Raw genomic sequence first — 18,378 nt, forward strand, 5'->3', positions numbered from 1 at the left:
TAATTTTCCAATAGCAGCATTGTAATCATAACCTATTCCAGATGTTTGATTAACAGCTTGCTTATTGTAAAACTCTTTGGACTTCGAACAAGAATTAAAGTAAGCTTTAAACCTTAGCCTCAAGACCGGTGATCTTGTCTTTGAGAATAGTTTCAAGTTGTCTATAACAGTCAACTCTATTCTCTAGAAAAGATACTTGTTCTTTTAATTTATCTTGATTAATGTGCACAAGTCTTAATTCATTGACCTCTTTCTCAAGGTCTTTGATTTGTTGTTTTAACAATTCATTATCACGACGAGCACAATCTAAGGAACCTCCTAGATGATAAACTAATTCAGCATCAGTAAATTTTACCTCTTTTCTTGACGATGAGGTGTTTGCATCACTAGCCATGAGAGCAAGATTCCCAACTTCTTCATCTTCACTGTCAGTATCATCCCAGCTTCTTCCCTTTGCCAGGTAAGCCCTTTCAGATTTACTCTTCTGATTAGAATCGTAAGAGTTCTTCCTAAATTGTTTTGGCTTCCTGCATTCTGTGGCAAAGTGTCCCAACTCATTGCAGTTGAAGCATCGAATGGTGCTTCGATCAACCATCCCTGTTTTATACCCACCACTGCTGGTGTTAGAGGATGAAGATCCACCTTTCTGGAATCTGTTGTAGTTGGACTTGTACTTGAACTTGGGATTCCTTTTGAATCTGACATTTGAGAATCTCTTGACAATAAGGGCCATTGACTCATCCTCCAATTGCTCCAGTTCTTCCAAGGAATAATAATCATCTCCTGATTGATTTGTAGTAGGAGGATCAAATTCTGCTACTATCACATTTTCTTCAACCTTGGAAGACTGTACCATTCTTTCTGACTGTTGAGATTGTTGTTGATATTGTGGTTGTTGTTGTTGTTCATCAGCTACTAGAGCAGTAGAAGTGCTGAACACTCTTCCTTTCCCGTAAACTTCCTTCTGCTGAATCTTCTCCAACTCATAAGTCTTTAACACACCATAGAGCCTTTCCAAAGAAATCTCACTCAGATCTCTTGCTTCTCTTATGGCAGTGATTCTATGTTCGAGATGAGTTGGCAGTGTTAAAAGGAACTTTTTGTTGACCTCCCTGATGGAATAGTATTTACCATTAATGTTCAGGTTGTTGATCAATGCATTGTACCTCTCAAACACTTCAATGATTCCTTCTCCTGGATTGGATTTAAAGTATTCATACTCAGAGGTTAAGATTTCTAACTTGTTCTCCCTAACTTCCGATGTGCCTTCATTAATAACCTCAATAGTTTCCCAGATATGTTTGGAATCTTTACAATTCATCACATGTCTATTCATCAAGGGATTAAGGGAATCTACTGAAATTAATTGAAGGCTAGCATCCAGGGAGGCTTCTTCTATTTCAGCAGGAGAGAAATCCTCAGGATCTTTCACAAAAGTTCTCGCTTTGGTGATCACCACATCATTTTCTATTACCTCTGGTTCAATAACCATAGGAATTTTTGGACCCTTCTTTAACACTTGCAGATATTTGGGATTAGCAACTTGTAAAAACAGTAGCATCTTCTTCTTCCACATAACATAATTTTCTTTATCGAAAAGTGGAATTTTAACGGTTCCAACTTTTTGTGTAGTCATTATGAATTTTTTGAGTGAATAAAAAAATTCAAGGAGTGAAAGAAACACAAAAGTCTAGGATCTAGATTTGTACGTTAATCAGAAGGCTCTGATACCAATTGTTAGGTCCCAATTTATTTGTAGAAGGGGGGTTGAATGCAAACAATACCGTTTAATCGAATAAAATGCGGAATAAAAAGGTGAAACAAAATTCAAGTTAAATAAAACTTTTATTAAACTTGAAAGGTGTTACAACAACGGTATCTGTTACAAGGGATTAATCTCAAATCAATTATTACAAATCTAGAATAAATTCGACATGAACTTTTTCTATTTTTGCAATGTAAAGATCAAATGCTAAATGCGATTTGAGATTAAGTTCTAGGGATTTTAATCCGCAAGATTGTTACACAAGAACAAGATAAATAATTCTAGTGGTTTGGATTTAACTTTACAATCTAGAATTTTGATCTTGAATAAAGCAGATGAAAAATGAAATAATTTGCTTTTGTTTCTGCTGTGTTCTTGACTTGTGTATTCTGTTGAATTATTGCATGAATGTCTTCTGCTGTGTTTTGTTGTTTAAGTAAACAAAACAATCCAGTTGAATCAGCAAGACTTTCGGCAAGACAATCAAATGAACTGGCATGACAATCCATTTGAACTGGTAGGACTTTTGGTGAGACTATCCTTTTGAACTAGCAAGACAATCCCAATAGCTAGCAAGACAATCAGAATGAACTAGCAAGACTTTCGGTATGACTATCAATTGTCATACCGATTGTCATAGTAGTTCAAATCAAATTGTCTTACTGAATTATTAATAGATTTTAATCTAATAACAATTCTGAAAATCCTTAATATTAATACTGAATTAATTAATCAATTAATTCAATTAATCAATAAATTAATCTTTGCAGATATAATTTATTTTCTTAATTAAATTATTTGACTTAATTAATTAATAGAGAAATAATACTAATCTTGAGCAGCAACCATTCTTCTAAAAATCTTCTGAAAATTACTGTCAATTATGAATCAATTCCACCACTTCAATGTTGACACTCGATGTACTGTCTGGTTCATGAGTGACTAACTTCCGTGACGTTTCTTCAAGCCTTGACCTTGATACTCTTGATTTTCTTCAGACTAAATCCTTGTAATTAATTGATACCCTGACGAGATCTCTGTCACTTGATTAAATCCACAATCTTGATTTATATCACTGAGGCTTGATCAATTTCTTGAGCTTCTTCCAGTGAATTAAGTCTTCAAGTCTGTAGATGAATAATGTTTCTTAACCCTTTGACAGATGTTACTCTGTGAGATCTCTCTGACGATAGATCCACTATTTACTTATTACATTCTTATTTGAGTTGAGTTAAATCCTCGAATAAACAAATAGGTTATGACATATGCCTTTCAGTATTCGCTTTTAAAATGCAAGTCTGGTTCGAATAAGTACATATACATGAGTGTGTGTGTATGTATGTGTATATCCATGTATATATGTGTATATGAATAGGTATATGTGTATACTAATCATGTAAAATTAATAAATTTCAACAAATGATTATTTAGTTAAATAAATTTTACATTTATGTTAATGTATATATAAATTACACAATGGTGAAGCATATTAATGATGCGCCAATTAATATATATTTATTATGAGCAACAAATATTATATAAGTATTAATAGTCAACTAATAAATATTAATTGTGAGAATAAATGTAAAATAAATATTATATAGATATTAATAGGGGCATAATAGTCATATAAATTAATTTAATCAACAAACCCACTTGTTGTTGTATTTTATATATAAATATATATAGTAGTTAATAGATTAATTAGCTATTAAGTATGTTTTAATAAAAATTCGTTATTAATGCGTAGAGAATTAAATATCTTATAATAATGGAGGTATTAATACGAAATAAATAGGATGGGATTAAAATATCTTTTTATATCTTAGGGGTATAACAGTCATTTTTACTTGATTAAATTGTCTCATTGAAACCCCCACTTGCTCTATTATATATATAATAGATTAGTAACTAATGAGCTGGATGTAATTAATATATGTTATTAAATTTGATATTTATTAGTCATATTTATGAGGGGTAATTAAGTAATTTAAAATGAATAAATTGTCTCAATTAACCCCCTAGTTGCTGAGCTCGATCGAGCCTTTAATTTAAAGTTCGAAGCTCGGTTCGTACAAGGTTCGATAGGCTCGAGTTCGGTTCGAAAACTCAAATTAATTCACTAAATACTAACAAAAAACTTGAAATATGATCGGTTCTACTCGATTTCGGCTCGAGTTCGACTCGATAAAAATAAATAATATATATTAAATATTAAATATTTATATAAAAATATATTTATAAAAAAAATTAAAAATAATAGAGGCTTGATAAAATATTTAAAATTTATATTAAATATTTTAATTTTAATTTTAGTAAATTAAAAATATATTTACTAATTACGATATTTGATTTTCTTTCGAATTTAAGTTTTATCTACTGTAAATGGAATAATTGAAATGTGATATACGATATTAAATGCGATAATAATAGATATATAAAATTATAATAATATTAGAATTTTAGTCTATACTTATAAAATATATATGTAATTATAAGTATAAGTTCTTATTATACAATAATGGAGTAGTAATAAATATATAATTATTAGTAACTAATGAGCTAGATGTAATTAATATATGTTATTAAATTTGATATTTATTAATCATATTTATGAGGGGTAATTAAGTAATTTAAAATGAATAAATTGTCTCAATGAATCCCCTAGTTGCTCTATTATATATATAATAGATTTTGAAATCTATTATCACAAATTAAGGTTCTGTTTACTTCAACTGTTCTCCAGAAAAAATTTCTAAGAAAATTGGAAAAACTAAAAACATGTTCAAATACAAAATTTTCAAAACAAAAAATTGGAAAAATAGAAAACTGTTTTCCGTGTTTTCCAAATTATAACTACAAATATGAAAACTGTGGAAAACAACATTTTGATATTTTCTAAATCTAGAAAAGTGAAAAACACGTTAAACACCTAACCCGCCTCATATACAAAAACATTTTATATTTTTATTATTTTTAACTTTATATGACCCATTAACAATTTTGTAAGTTTACTTAGAAAGTAAAAAAAAAGTAGCGAGGAACCAACCAATATATTAGTAACTTAACTTATATTACTAACTTAACTTATGAAACTTATAAATTTTCAACACTATAATACATATTTGTAATAAAAAATTCAAAATAGTTTAATTTAACAATTATTTTGTTAGTTTGATTAATATTAATATTTACATTATAAGAGAGAGCTTGATAATATAATAACTAATAACTTATATGTTAGAAAAATAAAGAACGGGCTCCCGACTAGAACTTAGTTATGAGTTATTTCATAAAATATTATTCAAAAAATATTTATATAATTATTAATTGGATTATTTATTAAATGCTACAAAATCGTATATATATTTAGTCATATAATTAGAAAGTTTCATTATTAAACCTATTTCAGAAAACTGTTTTATACTTTATTTGTCATATTTAATTATATTTGATCTAAAAAAATTTATTTTAAACATGTTAAAGATATATTTATATACAATTAAATTGTGAAATGTTTAAATTGTTTTACTGGTTGCTCTTCTATATATTTACTCAAATTATATCGTCATTTATTTAATATTTTTAAGAAAACAGAAAACTGATCATATATTATTTTGAAAAAATTTCCAAAATACACCAGTTTTCAGCTTTTAGTGCCCAAAATACCCGTGTGCGCGAGTTCCGCCCTAAATACCCACAGATTACGCATTGCACATATGCGTGTTCAGACTTTTAAAAAAATGTAAAGAACACGCATTACAAGAATGGGCAAATGCCCAAAATGCCAATAGGCGGGAGTGTTCGCCCAAAATAGCCGTTGAACACGCATTCTAGACATGCGTATGCACTTTTTTAAAAAAAAACAAAGAACACGCATTACAATTACAGGAATGCGTATTCACTTTTGTAATTTAGTGAATACGCATTCTTGGAATGGTATCTCTTTAATTTTTTTTAAATACGCATGTATACGATGCGTATTCTTTGTTATTTTTTAAAAACTTTAATACGCATGTCCTGAATGCGTAATTAGTGGGTATTTTGGGAGGAACGTACCGCCAACCGGCATTTTGGGCGGTTAGAGTGGAAAGTAGTGGGCATTTTTTCTATTATTTTAGCATTTGGAACACATTCTCTCAGTTTTCAACTGTTTTCTTAAAAATGAAAATTTTAAAAAATTTTAGAAAAATGGAAAAATTTTCTACAAGTAAACAGTCCCTAAGTCTCTTCTCTTAAATTCCTGTAGCCAGAGTAATCAAGAATTATGATTATGAATGACAAATATTCAGTTATTTAGGTGACAATATCAGGAACTAGAAACAAGTTCACAAGGAAAATGGTAATACAACTCAACATGTTTGGTTCCATTTATGAGAGCCAGAGTTAGAGCTTGGAAATTGAACTTATGTTGTCAGTCTTCCGTGAAAGAAGGTCACGAAGGAGATGAATCGGCAAAATCAGGAATAAAGCTATGATGAATACGAGAAAGGCATATCAACTTACCAATAGGCATGTGTTGGCATTAATGTCAATAACAGGAAACTCTTGCGGGCAGCAGCTGGAATGATCATCACAGCAGGTGGCTGACTCAAATGGACAGCATCCCCAACGAGAGCAGTTGCTGCCAAACTTAGAGACACAGCAACATGTGGTTGACTCAGGACAGCCGTAGTGTTCATTGCAGGCTAGTTGGAGTTGCTTTATAGGATACGAGGGCTGCATGGCTATTCCACACTTCCCTGTATTACTACTGGCCAGGTTACGTTCTAATCGAATGTAACCATTCTCGCCCCAGCTAGGACCCCATGAGTTCCTGACTATCCAATAATCTATACCACATTTTGTACCATATCCCACAGCCACAGCACCATGATTTAACTCCGTTCCACATAGTCCGGTAAAAACACCCTGAATAAGGCCAAGTAAAAGGCAAAGCAAATCAAAAAATTGTGGGTTTACTGATTTCACTCAATAGGAATGGCCAGCTAAATAGGAAAAACAACAATGGTACACAGATTTTCACAGGCAATGTCACCAAGCGCGTGCCAAGAAGACAAAAAATTATTAATATGGATTCACTGGGATTGGCAGCAACTTAATCAAATAGTATATTAAAAAAGAATTAGATTCTTTGCAGCTGACTTTTACCCCGCATTTATAGATGTGAATACAATCTGCGATATAAATCAAATAAGTGTGTGCGTGACTAAACGAAATCAAACAGAGAAAGAAAGGATATAACCAAATGGAGATCCTCGAGTCCAGTTGAAACTGTCTCCTTAAAGCTATTTCGCCTCTCACCGTATGTGCGAGTCGATAGCCTCCCAGGATAAAACGAGATACCAGTATAATCGATAGATCGAATATACTCTCAGCGAACTTGAACTAAGCCCGAGAACTATCACCGGAATATTGGAAAAATTTAAGACTAAAGAGACCGAGAATGAAAGAGATGACTCGTATTCCCTTGACTTAACAAAACTGATACCCTAAGACTCTATTTATAAAGAGAGACTTGAAAGGACTTGTTTTTCTTTTCGATGTGGTACGTGGTATTTATAAGAAAAACTAAGGAATATGTTTGTGCTACTTTCGATGTGGTACAAAACCACTTTTCATATTAAAAGGTAAAACTTTGGAACATCAGTTCTCATTCACCTTTTACTCATTTTGAGCGTGTAAATATGCGTAGGAATCCCCTCGAAGAGGAGAATACGTTCCAATAAATACACACCACTAACACAGAATGTGTCTCACTCATATAGAGTCTCAAAATGATTCACAACTTAGTCTAAAGTACTAAGTTTGTCCAACAATCCCCCACAAATGAGATTGATGGTCCAGTAGCACGCACCACATAGACAGACAGACGCGGAGCTTGACTTGGTGATAGTTCCGGCGGTCAGATATAGCATATGATAGGTAGATAATGCTCCTTGAACCTTCACTCGAATAAGTATATCGACTTTACTGGTAGACAGTATGACGCGATGTCCTTGAACTGTTCGACCGTTTGTGTAAACGATGACATACTCATCACTATATCTTTCCTGACTCATTCAGTTCTCATGATTATGTCCATTTTGGCCATGGAACATCGTCCTGGTTCTGCAGGAGTTTCTAAAGAATTGTGCCTCGCAATTCTCCTTTGAAGCGGCCCCACTTCTCTCTCACATAGGTGATCTTTATCTTACAGAGTAACCCGCGTTTACTCAACTGAATTCCATGTATTCACTCCTGAACTCCATGTATTCATCAAAGATCATTAAAAGCTCAAAGTTTAACCTCGTACCTTACGGGTCTCACTGTTTTAATATCATAGGAACAGGCCAGGGGTTACCCCCACAGTGATTTGGTCATCATGATTTAGTTGTCCCATTGAACCAAGTTCTTGGGATCTCCAGTCAGTAATGGTTGGGTGTCCACCATGATGCCGTTAAGCAATAGGCTTAAGGCCCATCCCTCTCGATGATTTCTCAACCACTTCTTTTGATAACCCTTTGGTTAGTGGATCCGCGATATTATCTTTTGACGGTATATAGTCAATAGTGATAATTCCGGTTGAGATCAATTGTCTAATGGAACTGTGTCGTCATCGTATATGACGAGACTTTCCATTATACATCATGCTCTATGCTATGCCAATAGCGGATTGACTATCACAATGAATCCCTATTGCAGTTACAGGCTTTGGCCATCTTGGAATATCCTCCAGAAACTGACGTAGATACTCAGCCTCTTCGGCGCATTTATCTAGTGCCACAAACTCAACTTCCATCGTGGAATGAGTTATCACCATTTGTTTTGAGGATTTCCATGATATTTCCGCTCCAGCTAATGTAAACACATAGCCGCTCGTAGACTTAAGTGCTTTCTTGCTAGATATCCAATTTGCGTCAGTATATCCTTCTAATACTGCTGGGTATCTTCCATAGTGCAGTCCATAGTCTCGAGTTCCCCTCAAGTACCTTAGTACCCTTATGATCGCTTTCCAGTGATCAGCTCCCGGATTACTCGTAAACCTACTCAACTTGCTAATCGAGTATGCGATGTCTGATCTTGTACAGCTCATGAGGTACATCAGACTACCAATTATCCTCGAGTATTCCAATTGGGAAACAGCTACACCTTTGTTCTTGGATAGGTGCAAAGTCATATCCACAGGTGTCCTAGCTTTCTCAAAGTCATCCTCAAGAAACTTCTCAAGGATCTTGTCAACATAATGTGGTTGACTTAATGCGAGACCCTCTGATGTTCTAGAAATTTGAATTCCCAGAATTACATTTGCTAGTCCCATGTCTTTCATGTCGAATCTTGATTTCAACATGTCCTTGGTAGATTTGATCACTTTATCATTGCTTCCGGCAATAAGTAGATCATCTACATATAGCGTCATCATGACATAGCCACTCTCATTATCCTTGTAATAGGCACAGCTATCACATTCATTGATTTTGAAGCCATTAGCCAGCACGACCTCGTCAAATTTTTCATTCCATTTCATAGGCGCTTGCTTCAAACCATACAATAATTTCACCAATCTACAAACTTTCCTTTCTTGTCCTGGGACAACAAACCCTTCGGGTTGTTCCATATAGATTTTCTCATCTATGTCCCTATTTAGGAAGGCTATTTTCACATCCATTTTATGTACAGTTAGATTACGCATTGTAGCAATAGCAAATATCATCCTTATGGACGTTATTCTCGTTATAGAAGAATATGCATCAAAATAATCAAGGCCCTTTTGTTGCTTGTATCCTTTAATCACAAGTCTGGCCTTATACTTATCAATAGTGCCATCAGTTTTCAACTTTTTCTTGAAAACCCACTTGCTACCTAATGGTTTGCAACCAGTTGTCAAGTCCACTAGTTCCCAAGTATGATTCTGCATAATTGAATCAACTTCATTCTTGATGGCCTCTTTCCATATAGGTCCATCAGGTGAGGTAACCACCTTCTTATAGGTTTTTGGGTCACCTTCTTCGAGCAAATAGGTCATAAAATCAGACCTATAGGATTTCTCCGTTCGTTGTCTTTTGCTCCTTCTCACTACCCCCACATTTTCATCTTCACTTTCGTCACTCTCATTATCGTCATCTACAGACTCATGAGATCGTTTAGACATCGTAGGTTGTTGGTTTCCTGGATTACAGGGAAACATCGTCTCAAAGAATGAGGCATTCCTTGATTCCATAATGGTATTCTTTTGAATATCAGGAATCTTGGATTCATGAACAAGAAACCGATATGCAGTATTGTGTGGAGGATATCCGATGAAGATACAATCCACGGTCTTAGGACCTATCTTCACCTTCTTCTGTGTAGGGATCAGTACCTTTACAAGGCACCCCCACACTTTCAGGTGTTGATAACTTGGTTTCTTTTTCTTCCACATTTTATGAGGACTTACATCCTTATTCTTGCGCATCGTAATATTCAAAATATTATTTGCGCTTAAGATGGCTTCTCCCCACATCGATTGTGGAAGCCCAGAGCTTAACAACATCGCATTCATCATCTCTTTCAGAGTGCGATTCTTCCTTTCAGCCACACCATTTGACTGATGGGAGTATGGTGCAGTGACCTCATGGATTATACCATGTTGTGAACAGAATTCCCCAAACGGTTCAACATATTCACCTCCACGATCACTTCGTATCGTTTTGATTTTCTCAGTTTGCTGTGTCTCAACTTCTTCTTTATAGATTTTAAATTTATCTGTTAGATATATTTGATAATGTCATGGCTAATATGATTTATGTTTAGTTTTCAGATCTTACTTAACAGGACAAATCAGTACTTAACTGGGAATCAGTACTTATACTGGAAGTCAAAACTTAAGGATATCAGTACTTATATTATCAGGAGATAATCATCAGAAGTTGGATATCAGAACTTAAGTGCTGAAGGACGATCAGATAAGGACACTAGCTGATTACAGGAAAGAAGATCGAGATAAACATAAGAAGAGATCTGCATGAAGAAGGAATTCTGTGAAGAATGGAATACTTGGAAGAAAAGATATCTGATTGATATATTTTAGGAAGCAGAATTATATTCCATATCAATTAGCGATTATCTTGTAACTGTGTAGTATATAAACACAGACATAGGGTTTACACTATAAGTGTTATCATATTCGAGAAGATTATTCATTGTAACCCTAGCAGCTCTCGTGATATTTGTTCATCACTGAGAGGTAACAGTTCCATACTGTAATAGAGTTTATTATTTCAATAAAGTTTGTTTTCTGTTACTTAAGATATTAAAGTTCGATTTGATTGTATTTTACACTGTATTCACCCCCTCTACAGTGTATGTGACCTAATAAGTGGTATCAGAGCTTTTCTGTTAACGCACATACAGTTAAAGATCCAAACACAATCATGTCTGACACAGAAACTCCAACGAAGCCTACCAAAACTGAAGAACCTCCAAAGACACAAATCCAAAGTCGGTATGAAACCATCAGAGTTCCCATACTGAGACCATCTGAATATGCCATATGGAAGGTGAGGATGACCATGTTTCTGGAAGCTACAGATCCAGAATATCTTGATGGAATCAAGGAAGGACCTCACAAACCAACCAAGCTCGCAGTTGCAGTTGCAGGTGAAGCAGCAAAAACCGTACCAAAGGAAAAGAGTGATTATACTGCTGAAGATATCACATCAATTGTTAAGGATGCTAAGGTACGACACTTACTGCATAGTGCCATTGATAATATAATGTCAAACAGGGTAATTAACTGCAAGACTGCTAAAGAGATATGGGATGCTCTGGAAACAAGGTGTCAGGGAACTGATACGATTAAAAAGAACAGGAAGACAATACTCACTCAAGAGTATGAACACTTTGACTCAAAGGCTAATGAATCATTGACTGATTTATATGATAGATTTGTCAAACTCTTGAATGATCTGTCACTGGTTAATAAGGAGTATGATCTTGAAGATTCAAACCTTAAATTCCTGTTAGCTCTTCCTGAATGTTGGGATTTGAAGGCAACAACAATAAGAGACAATTACAATCTTGATGAAACAACTCTTGATGAAATTTATGGAATGCTCAAGACTCATGAACTTGAGATGGAACAAAGAAGCAAGAGGAAAGGAGGAAAGTCAAGGACAGTTGCTCTTAAGGCTGAAGAAGAATCCCCCAAGGAAGCTACCTCAAGGAAAAACAAGGGTAAAGCTCTGTTCACAAAGTCTGATACTGAGTCATCAAGTTCTGAAAGTGATGATGACTCGGATTCTGAAAGCTTGCCTGAGACTGATACTGATGAGGAGATGATGAAGCTGTGTGCTCTTATGGTGAAAGGGATCACAAAGATTGCATACAGGAAGTTCAGGAAGGGAAAGAAGTTTTCCAGGAAAGGCATAAGTTCTGATAAGAAGAATTTCAGAAGATCTGAAGGCAGAGGAGGAAAGTCTGATAGAGGAGATTATACCAATGTCAAATGCTATAACTGTGGTGAGAAAGGCCACATATCTCCTGATTGCAAGAAGGTAAAGGGTGACAAAGGCAAGGCTCTTGTCACAAAGCAGAAAAGCTGGACAGACACCTCAGACTCTGAAAGTGAGGAGAACTATGCGTTGATGGCAAATGCTGATAAAGAAAGTGCTGAGAGCAGTTCTGAAGCTGCTGAAACAAAGGTACCTCAGACTACTTATGCTTTTCATACTGATGATATTAATGAGTTGAGAAGATATCTTAAAACCATGTTTGTTAGTTATAGAGATCAAACTTTAACATGTGAAAGATTAACTTCTGAAAATCTTGCTTTTAAGAAAAGAAATGATTTCTTAGAAAAAGAGTTAGTTATGTTCCATCAAACTCAGAAGGATAGAGATGATGCTTTTTATGTTAGGGATGAAGTGCTAAAAATGAATGAATCTCTAAAAACTGAGTTAGAAAAGGAAAGAGAGATAATCAGGACTTGGACTAACTCTGGCAGACAACTCAAAATTTGCTAAGTAGTGAAAATTGGAAAGAGGGCTTAGGTTATGGAGAGGATAAGAATGATAAAGGAACTGTAGAAATTAAGCCTGTTGTTAAGCAAAAGCCAAAGTTAAAACCTGTTAAGTTTGTAACTGTAAAGTCTGATAATGATAAATCAGAAGTTAGAGAGGGATTAACTTCTGACAAACTAAAACAGGAAAAGACAGCTGAAGTAAACATAGGCTTAATGACTAAGAAGCAGCTTAAGCATAAGCTGAAAGATGTTAAGAATGTAAACAAGGTAAAATCACCTAGGAAAAATAGGAATGGAAAGGAAGGTGTGAATAAAAGCAATGATTATAAACCTATTCCTGATGCTCCTAGGAAAACATGTCATAACTGTGGAAGTTCTAACCATCTGGCTTCTTTTTGCAGGAAGAATAAGAACATTAACTCCTTACCTTCAAAATCAGGAGTTAAGAGTCAGTCTGTTAGATATAAACCACAGAATCCTTGTTTTCATTGTGGTAGTTTATGGCATTCCATTTATACTTGTAAGGAATATCATAGTTTATACTATGATTATTATCAATTAAAACCTTCTTTGAAGAAAGTTTCCATTGTTCCTTCTAGTATAAATTCTGATTCAAAGTCTGATAGTGTAAGTTCTGATAAGAAAAATGTTAACATAAACTCTGATGCTAAATCCGCTGCAAATGTTAACAAACTTGATAAGGGCAAAGGATCCAAGCAAGTTCGGGTCCTTAAAACTAATCATTAGTGGTCTTTGTGATTGCAGGGCAACATGAAAAATATTCTAGTTCTGGACAGTGAATGTTCAGGACATATGACTGGAAATAAAGCCCTGCTATCAGACTTTGTGGAGAAAGCTGGCCCAAGTGTTTCTTATGGAGATGGCAACATTGGAAAAACATTGGGATATGGCAATATCAATCTTGGGAATGTCATCATTAAAGAAGTAGCTCTGGTCTCAGGACTTAAACACAATCTGCTGAGTATAAGTCAAATCTGTGACAGAGGTTATCATGTTGATTTCTTTGAAGAACACTGTGAAGTTATGAGTAAATCTAAAGGCAAAGTTGTTCTGAAAGGATACAGGCATGGTAACATTTATGAAGCTAAGCTTTCAACAAGTACTGATGGTTCTGCAATCTATCTGATGAGTAGAGCATCAATTGAAGAAAGCTGGAATTGGCACAAGAAACTCTCTCATTTAAATTTCAACAATATAAATGAGCTGGTCAAGAAAGATCTTGTGAGAGGACTGCCAAAGTCAGTATTTGCTCCTGATGGCCTTTGTGATTCTTGTCAGAAGGCCAAACAAAGAAAATCTTCATTCAAGAGCAAGATTGAATCATCAATTCTTGAGCCTTATCATTTACTACATGTTGATCTATTTGGTCCAGTAAATGTCATGTCTATTGCAAAGAAGAAATATGCATTGGTCATAGTGGATGAGTTCACTAGATATACATGGGTGTATTTCTTGCATACAAAAAGTGAAACTGCATCTATCTTGATTGATCATATCAAACATCTGGATAAATTGGTCAAAGATTTTGTGAAAACCTTAAGGAGTGATAATGGCACTGAGTTCAAGAATTTGATAATGGAAGAGTTCTGCAAAAACCATGGAATAAAGCAGGAATTTTCTGCTCCTGGAACTCCACAGAAAAATGGAGTTGTTGAAAGGAAGAATAGAACTCTCATTGAAGCTGCACGTACAATGCTTGAAGAAGCAAAGCTTCCAACCTATTTCTGGGCTGAAGCTGTGCAGACTGCTTGTTTTACTCAAAATGCAACACTCATTAACAAGCAAGGAAAAACACCATATGAGATGGTGAAGAAAAAGAAGCCAAATCTGAAGTACTTTCATGTATTTGGATGCAAGTGTTTTGTTCTCAAGACTCATCCTGAACAGCTATCCAAGTTTGATCTAAAAGCTAATAAAGGAATCTTTGTTGGATATCCACTTTCCACAAAAGCCTTCAGAGTCTATAATTTGAGAACAAAAGTGGTCATGGAATCTATCAATGTCTCCTTTGATGAAAAGAAGGTTACTGGTCTTAAAGATTTTATTGACCATGATCAACTGAGATTTGAAAATTAAGACTCAAATTCTGATACTGAAAATCCTGACAGTCTAAGTCCTGATACTGTAAATTCTGATGGATTAAACTCTGATGTTATTGAAACTGTGGTGACTACGCCAAATGAAGATGCACCTATGCAGGGGGAGCATACTCAAGATCTTACCACATCTCAAGAAACATCAGAACATACATTTGGCTCTTCAAGTTCTGATTCGTCAAGTTCTGATAAGCCAAGTTTTGATAGTGCTGAAAATCTAAATTCTGAAGAATCCAACTCAGAGAGCATAGTTTCAGGGGGAGCATCAGAAAATGAAAATGAAGACAGCATGGATCATGGGGGAGCATCCAGTTCTAGAGAAAACCTTCCATCTGCAAGGAAGTAGACAAAATCACATACACCTGATTTGATAATTGGAAATCCTGATGCAGGTGTCAGAACTAGAACAGGTACTTCAAACGAATGTCTTTATAATTCTTTTCTCTCTCAGACTGAGCCAAAGAAAGTGGAAGAAGCTCTTCAAGATGCTGATTGGGTGCAAGCAATGCAGGAAGAGTTAAATGAATTTGAAAGAAACAAAGTATGGACCCTAGTGCCAAGACCAAAGAATAGATCTGTTGTTGGTACAAAGTGGGTATTCAAAAACAAAACTGACAGTATTGGCACAATTACAAGGAATAAGGCAAGGCTGGTTGCAAAAGGATATTCTCAACAGGAGGGAATTGATTATGATGAAACATTTGCACCAGTTGCTAGGTTAGAAGCTATAAGGATATTTTTGGCTTATGCTGCTCACAAAAAGTTTACTGTCTTTCAAATGGATGTGAAAAGTGCTTTTCTCAATGGAGAATTAGAGGAGGAAGTATATGTTGAACAACCTCCAGGCTTTGTAGATTCCAAACATCCAGATTATGTCTACAAGCTTGATAAAGCACTTTATGGACTTAAGCAAGCTCCTAGAGCATGGTCTGAGACTTTAGCTCAATTTCTTCTGGAAAGTGGATTCAACAGAGGAACAATAGACAAAACACTGTTCTACCTCAACCATGGAAAAGACTTACTTCTGGTCCAGATTTATGTTGATGATATCATCTTTGGGTCTACAAATGACAGACTTTGCAAGAAGTTTGCCAAACTGATGCAGTCAAGGTGTCAGATGAGTATGATGGGGGAACTTAGCTATTTTCTGGGCCTTCAAGTCAAGCAAAATGAAGAAGGCACTTTTATTTGTCAAACTAAGTACGCCAGAAACTTGCTGAAGAAATTTGGAATGCAAGATTGTTCAAGTGCATCCACTCCCATGGCCACTGCAACAAAACTGGATAAGGATACTGGTAAATCAGTAGATGTTACTGATTAAAGAGGTATGATTGGCTCTCTACTCTATCTAACTGCTAGTAGACCTGATATCATGTATGCTACCTGTCTTTGTGCAAGATTTTAAGCAGATCCAAGAGAACCTCACTTAACAGCTGTGAAAAGAATTTTCAAGTATCTTAAAGGAACAGCTGATCTGGGATTGTGGTATCCTAGAGAATCAGATTTTAAACTAATAGGTTACTCAGACGCAGATTTTGCAGGTTGCAAAATTGACAGGAAAAGCACAAGTGGAAGCTGCCAATTTCTTGAAGGCAGATTGGTTTCTTGGTTCAGCAAAAAACAAAAGTCAATTTCCACATCAACTGCAGAAGCAGAGTATATTGCTGCAGGAAGCTGTTGTGCACAGATTCTTTGGATGAAGAATCAGTTACTGGATTATGGGTTAACATATTTCAAAATCCCTATTTGCTGTGATAATCAAAGTGCTATTGCTATGACAGGTAATCCAGTTCAACACTCTATGACAAAGCACATCAGCATCAGGTACCACTTCATAAGGGAACATGTGGATGAAGGTACAGTGGAATTGCACTTTGTTCCAACAGATCAACAACTAGAAGATATCTTCACAAAACCATTGTGTGAAGCCACTTTTACAAGATTGGTAAATGAACTTGGAATGGTTTCAGGTTCTTTCTCTAAATCTGCTTAGTTTTGTTCTGTTATATCAGACTTTATGATCAGTATTTACAGAATTTAATCTCTTTGTGTATTCTGTGCTTAATTGTCAAATGTGTTTAAGTACTGACTGTTGTCTGATATATGTTTCTAAACTCTGATAAGTGATATGTCTATTTAAGTAACTATTCAATCCTATGAGGATAACTGTGCTAGATGTTGATCTAGTAGTCTTCAATAAACAAAGGATCCCATGTAAGAAGTAATTATTTCTATGGAAATCTATTGACACAAGCAAATTCTGATAATTGAGCTTAGTTGAGTTTACTTTGTCTATCTTATTACTAAGTCAGAAATTAAAATAATGCTACTCATCTGTTAAGTTCTGATACTAGTAAATCTGCTGAATGCACTAAGTGCTGATAAACCTAACTTATCAAAAGAAAAAGCAAAAGGATCAAAGAATAAAATCAGGTACTCCTTTGAGATCTAGAGTAAAAATATGGAAGGGACGACCCAAGTGCATTGCTGGTATTAAGTAAATATGCATTAGAAAAGCAAAATATTTTCTTGGTGACTTTTCACACTCTATGATTACTTGAGAAATACTCTGATAATAGCATAAATTCTGATAAGCGGTCGTGACTCACTTACACTGAGAAGCCACTGTGAAATGGAATTTAAAAAGATGCATAAAATTAGCACAAAATAGTTGAGGTGGACTCAAACATGAACTTATTCAACATTAGGTTTCAGAATAATGACAGCTCTTTAGCAAAGTTTTAGTTATGCCTTATTTCTAAGATGTACTGAAGTAAATTAGACTTTACTCTTTGTCTGACATTTAGCTTAATGCACACACTAATCACTCCATATGAATGATGAAAATTACTGTGGTGATCTATGTTGTTTTAGATAAATAGTCATTGTGTCACATTGCACAAATTCTGAGGACAAGTTCTGGTTACATGTTCTAATGATTAAGTTCTGAAGAATATAACTCAGAACTTGTATGATGACTTACTAAGATAGGCATTCCTTTTTTGAGTTAAGAAATTATGTTCTGATGACTGTTAAGTTCTGATATAAGTCTAAGTTCTGATATTACAGTCTAATTCTTTACTTGACTTATTTGTGGATAAAATTTGATAACAGTCTCGGTTCAAACTAGAATATGTTGAAGTGGAAGATTAATAGTCGCTATGGTTAGGGTTAATGGTACTCGTACTTGAACAGTCAATTTTTACTTGCTTCTTGTGCGCATTAAACCATGTTTTCTCTTTCCAATGAATGCTTTTCTTTTTCCAAGTCTAGAGAGACGAGGTAGAATTAATTCTACCTGTCAACATTAAATTTCTTTGCGTCTCCTGGCATTCTCCTGCCTATATAAGCAACCACTTCACATCAGCCTTCCCATCAAATCTTTTCTCACAAACTCACCTTACCTTCATACTTTTTCTTTCAAAAACACCATGATCAGATACAACATGTTTTTGAACTACGAAACCTTCAATATGGAGCTAAGCTGTGCCGACTGGCAGCAGGAATGGCACGTC

The 18,378-nt window shown here is 34.9% G+C and overlaps 1 pseudogene; it reads right to left on the reverse strand.

Moving 5' to 3' along the window:
* Window positions 1-5,969: 5,969 nt before the first annotated feature.
* Window positions 5,970-18,378, reverse strand: part of LOC141679634 (cysteine proteinase mucunain-like) — a 43,910-nt pseudogene continuing 31,501 nt past the window's right edge.

This window comes from Apium graveolens, chromosome 8 (assembly GCF_009905375.1).
Source record: "Apium graveolens cultivar Ventura chromosome 8, ASM990537v1, whole genome shotgun sequence".
Taxonomy (NCBI): domain Eukaryota; kingdom Viridiplantae; phylum Streptophyta; class Magnoliopsida; order Apiales; family Apiaceae; genus Apium; species Apium graveolens.